We start from the raw sequence: 5791 nt of genomic DNA on the forward strand, positions 1-5791 counted from the left end.
GATATTGCTGTCGGAGGTAATAACAGTGCTGGCCCATATATATATGCCCCCATTCCTTTTTTCCCCGATGTGATATCGCTATCGGAGGCTTCCTCCATCATATTCTCCCATATATCCCGCATATACTCTTTTTTATCGCAACTCCCCTTTTTTTTATTTTATCGTTTAAACTCAAGTTTTTTATAAAACTTAAGTTATAACGTAAAAACCCGCATTTTTCAACAATATCGCATCGCAGCCGTCCATCGCCCCCGCTCAGATCAATGGCCCAGATCTTGTCGGTGATCTCCCATTTCGTTGATCGCAATTGTATAAAGTCCTGCCCCATGTCCCCGCCGATAGCAAAATGCCGATTTAATCGCGGCCACCCATTCAGGCCCTCAGATCAACGGTCTTTATTAATTCGCGGCCCCATATATAGCATTTCTTATTCCGGAGCCGAAGTATTAATAAAATGCAGCATATAAAATTACCGGGTCCGAAAGGAGGCCTTTGTACAGTGAAATGGGAAAGCTCCGATATTTAGGAGCCGAAAAGTTATAAAGGGCAGTTTTAAGTGATTTCAGGTCAGCATATTGATTTTGTTAAAATCCGCCGATATGATATCACCAACGGACGGGACCCAATCTCCATAAAGAAAGGGCATATAAGCATTTCGGGTCCACGGCATTTCAGAGGTTTTATGTATTGGGACCAATGGTCCGCCCCGATGCGATTTAGCGCCAGCCGTTGGTTCTGCCTTCGCACGATCCAACGGCCAGGATTTAATCTCCGCTACAGTGCCGCTCCCGCCTATGTTTTTCACGAATTTTACTATGGAGGATAAAGAAACGTTGAGGCAAGATTGCTCTCTCGTCATGAGGAAAACCAAATTCCCAAGAGAAACCTGAGCAAAGAGGAACAAAGATCCTTCAATTCCTTGCGAAACAATGACAAGGTCGTGGTTCTTAAAGCAGAAAAAGGAGGAGCTACAGTCATACTGAACAAGCAAGATTATGTTTGTAAGATGAATGATCACCTAAATTGTGGCAGCTATAAAAAGCTAAGCAGCAATCCCATTCCCAAAATCGTGAAGGATGTAAAGAAAATTATCTCTAGTTCAAACCTCGACGAAAAATTAAAGAAGAAGTTGACCCCCTCCTGTGAAACTGTTCCGAGGATCTATGGATTACCCAAAATCCATAAGGAAGGGGTCCCCCTTAGACCAATAGTGAATACTATTGGTTCCCCAACCTATGAGCTTGCGAAATATGTTGCAAAAATTCTTAAGCCCCTTGTTGGAAATACTGATTCTTTTATCAAGGATTCCCAGGACTTTGTGAATCTCATTAAGAATGAGAAGTTGGAGCATGATGATATCCTTGTAAGCTTCGACGTGGTATCCTTATTCACTAAGATCCCTCTTGATGAAGCCATTCAGGTTATAAAAGAAGTTGCTGATCCAGGGACTGAAAAGCTGGCTGAGATCTGCCTAAGATCGACTGTGTTCACCTTCCAAGGAGTATTTTATGAACAGACATCCGGTGTGGCAATGGGGTCCCCCCTTTCGCCAATAGTGGCCAACCTATACATGGAATACTTTGAAAAGAAGGCCCTGAATTCATACCCTTTGAAACCAGCCTGCTGGAAGCGATTTGTCGATGACACCAATATAAAATGGACCCATGGTAAGGCAGAACTCGAAAAGTTTTTCAATCACTTAAATTCGATCTCTCCAGATATAAAGTTTACAATGGAACTTGAAGAAAACAAAAGCATTCCGTTTTTAGACGTCCTTATCATCAGAAAAGATGATGGCTCGTTGGGCCATAAGGTTTTCAGGAAATCAACCCACACAGAGAGTTACCTCCATGCTAATTCCCACCATCACCCTGCTCAGAAGGTTGGTGTTCTAAACACGCTGGCCATCAGAGCCCTTCAAATTTCCAACTCAGAGCACCTGGAGGAAGAGAAGAAGCATCTAATCTCAACTTTTAAAAGTATAGGTTACAAAGAGCAAGAAATCAAAAAGGCCATAGAGAAAGCTGAAAGAAAGTTGTCGTCTCAGGAGCCTAAGGCTCAAGACCAGCCTAATTGTGGTACTGTTTTTCTACCGTACATCCATGGGATTACAGACAAAATCGCTAAAATCCTAAAAAAGAAAAACATTATCACTCATTTCTCAGCTCCTGGTACTATCAGACAAAGTTTGAAGTCTGTTAAAGATGATATCGACAACCATCAGCTTAAAGGAGTTTATAAAATAGAATGTTCCTGTGGAAAAAGCTACATTGGTGAAACAGGTCGGTCCCTCCAGACTAGACTTAAGGAACATGGCGCAGATATTAAGAACAGAAGATCTCGAACTTCAGCCCTGGCAGAGCACTCCTTAAAAACTAAACACCATATCTGTCTGGAGAGCGCATCAATTATCGCCAGAGAAGAGCAGCATCAGAGACGAAAGATCAGAGAAGCGCTTGAAATTATCAAACATCCTCATAACCTGAACAAAGATAATGGCGTGGAGATTAGCGGGAGCTGGCTTCCCTTGATCAAGGAAATAAAAAACACAAGTGCATCCCCTGGTTAAGGCCTCAGCAGGTAAGTTATCCCTCTCCTTTCTGGTGTCTTCAGTCTTTGTTTTCATTTAGGTCTAGGTTTAGATTTTCCATTAAATTCTAGGATTCATTATTACTATTAAGTAATATATTAATCATTATATTAATTTATTATAAATATTAATTATTTATAATAGTTAATATAATATAATTTATAGTATTAATAATAATAATATTAAATTAAATAAATAATGTTTAGGAATTAATATTAAATTAAAACTAATTTCATTTTAGTCTTAATCATATTAAGTTAATGTTAATTTCTTTTAGTTCTAGAAAAGCTTATTAATAATATTATATCATATTAATAAGCCAATTATTAATTTTAAAATTTAGTTCTAGGTATATTGATATTTTCATTTAGTTCTAGGTATAATACTAATAAAACTTACTAATATTATTATATCATATTAAATTAAATAAAACAAATTTAATAAATCAATTTAATATTTAGACAAATTAATAAAAATTTCATATAATATTAATAAAACAATTTATTAATTAACTTCATTTTAGAGTTAATTTTAATTTTTTTTAGGTTTAGGTTATTTTCTTATTAAAGTTAGTGTTATTTTCATTTAAGTATAATATTAATAAATCAAAATTAAATTAATGAAACAAATTAATAAATCAAATTAATAAAATTAATTAAAATTAATTAAAATTATCTTCTTTGTCATACTAGACAAAGAAGATTATGTTTGTAAGATTATTAATTAATTAATTAATACAAATTAATAAAAAAAAATTCATATAATATTAATAAAACAATTTATTAATTAATTTCATTTTAGAGTTAATTTTAATTTCTTTTAGGTTTAGGTTAGTTTCTTATTAGAGTTAGTGTTATTTTCATTTAGGTATAATATTAATAAATCAATGTTAAATTAATAAACAAAATAAATAAATCAAATTAATAAAATTAATTAAAATTATAAAAATTAAAATTAATTAAAATTATAAAATGATAAAATAATTAATTATAAAATTATAAAATTAATTAAAATTATAAAAATTAAAATTATAAAATAATTAATGAAATTAATAAAATTAATTAAACAAATTAATGATTAATTAAAATTATAAAAATTATGACAGCCGACAGTTTGTCATTTTAATTGTTTTTCCTCATCACTATTTATCAATTCTTTGTTGCTCTTCTGCTCATCATCATTCTCATATCCTGATGATGGATCCCATTTGGGATTCGAAACGTTGATACAAAAATCTTAAAACTGTGGATTCTCTGGTCATGAATTCAATAGAAATTGGTCTTTTCTGTGTAAAAGAAAAGGTGGCATTTGTTCATATTTTCACATATATACCTGCGCCCGGCTCCCGATAAGGGAATTTATGCATCCCTAAGCTTTCTGAGATCACTCCAAGGCCCAGTTTTGCTTCAGATAACCAGTTTCGGCCTCGGTACAGTCAGCAGCATACAAATCCTCCTTTTTGCGGCATTTTTTGCAAGGTTTAATGCTATTTTTGATCGGCCAAGCGCCGATTGAACCCAAAGGCCACGGAGGACATTAGCAGCAGTTAATTTTGCATTAAAAGGCAGAAAAGGGGCGATGGGACAGTTTAAAGAGTATCAGCGGTGAGAAAAGGCCCAGATTCAGTGCCAAAGTGTATCAGGATGCGACAAAGAGTATCAGTCCAGTTTTTCAAAGCAGATGAAAGCAAAGCAAGCCCAGCAAATTCAAACAAAGCATCATTCAGCCATTAAGGCTCACCAACACTTCTTTTGTTGCTTTAAAGCCACCTAAAGGCATAGATGAAGGCTTTCAAGGCAGAGTTATTGCAGAGACATTGTTCCCAGTCATATTTTTGGAGCAGCGCTGCTTCCTTAATTGCGCAGTTATCACACAGAGGACAGTGCGTGGCTCAAGGCACTCTTTCAATCCATTTTTGAAGCTGCAGGACCCTTTGCAGCCCTAAAGATCCATTTTGATGAGGCTGCTCCCTCATGTGCAGCTGTTTTAGATATTTTATTGCATTTATTTCCAGCACAACTTAGCATTAGAAGCAGTTATTGCATAGATCTCTTTTGGCTCTGTTTTGATAGATATTTTGAGATATTTTCTCCCTTGACACATGTTCAAGGGATGTTTGTAAATATTTTCTATTTAAACAACCCTCTGTATTTATGTAAAGGGTTGGTTGGTCGATAACTTCCTCTAGACTTGCATTGTATTTTCTGAGAGTCTCTATAATCAAAGATCGCTGGAATGTTTGGGAGATGAACTGACTGTTGTGTTTTAATGTCTAAAGAGTGACTATGGAATCCTAATGCTTCTACATAGCCCAATAAGTGTTTCTTATCTCTGTTTACATTTTATATGTGTTTATGCCATCATTTTTTCAATAAGTGTTTCTTATCTCAATTTCTGTGATTTATCTATGTTTTCCTCTGAATTAGTCCTAAATATGAATACTGATTTGCTCATATTTACACTAGTTCCCTCATATATGAATGTTGTTTAGGAATCCTTGATTGCTCCTATATAAATGTTCATTCACCTTCCCTCTGTTAGCATAATGAGAGCTACTTAGTTTCCTTTCATTCACTGACCTTCATTCCATCTTTATTCCAGCTCGATATTGTTCTATGTGTAGCTATCCTACTCTGTATTCATCTTGTGACCAAGAAAATGCAACAGCAAGCCTAATCCACGACTCCATGCCCAATGGTTTGAACTTCTCACACTATGCATCCCAACTCTGTTTGAAAGAATCCCCCATCCCACCAAACATAAACAAAACCCCCTTGAACTCATTAGCTAGCCTAATATCATCTTCAACAAAGCTAAATTATAAAGAGAGAGCCCTCTCTGATTGCAGGTAGGCTAGGACCTGCAGTCCAAAGATTGGTTTGTGGTTACCTCGGCCGTATCCTTTAAGGAGCTTTAAGGACAACCTGAGTGATAACACAACACCCAGTGGAATAGTCCACACGAGTGCGACGGTCTTTATAATAAGTTTACGAGAATGAATATGCTGAGTGTCCAGCAAAATAGTCCACACGGGCGAGACAACGTTAACAACTAATACAACACATTTCCAACAACATATGTACTAAAACAACCAAAATAGTTCAACTGTCTTAATATAGGCTAAAGCAATGTGCATTACAAGAATCCAAAGAGTAGTATTACAAACGAATACAATACATGTGCGAAAATGTGTTGGCCTGT

Source organism: Pinus tabuliformis, chromosome X, assembly GCF_031772625.1.
Source record: "Pinus tabuliformis cultivar Carrire ecotype Pingquan chromosome X, CPIR1, whole genome shotgun sequence".
NCBI classification, from domain to species: domain Eukaryota; kingdom Viridiplantae; phylum Streptophyta; class Pinopsida; order Pinales; family Pinaceae; genus Pinus; species Pinus tabuliformis.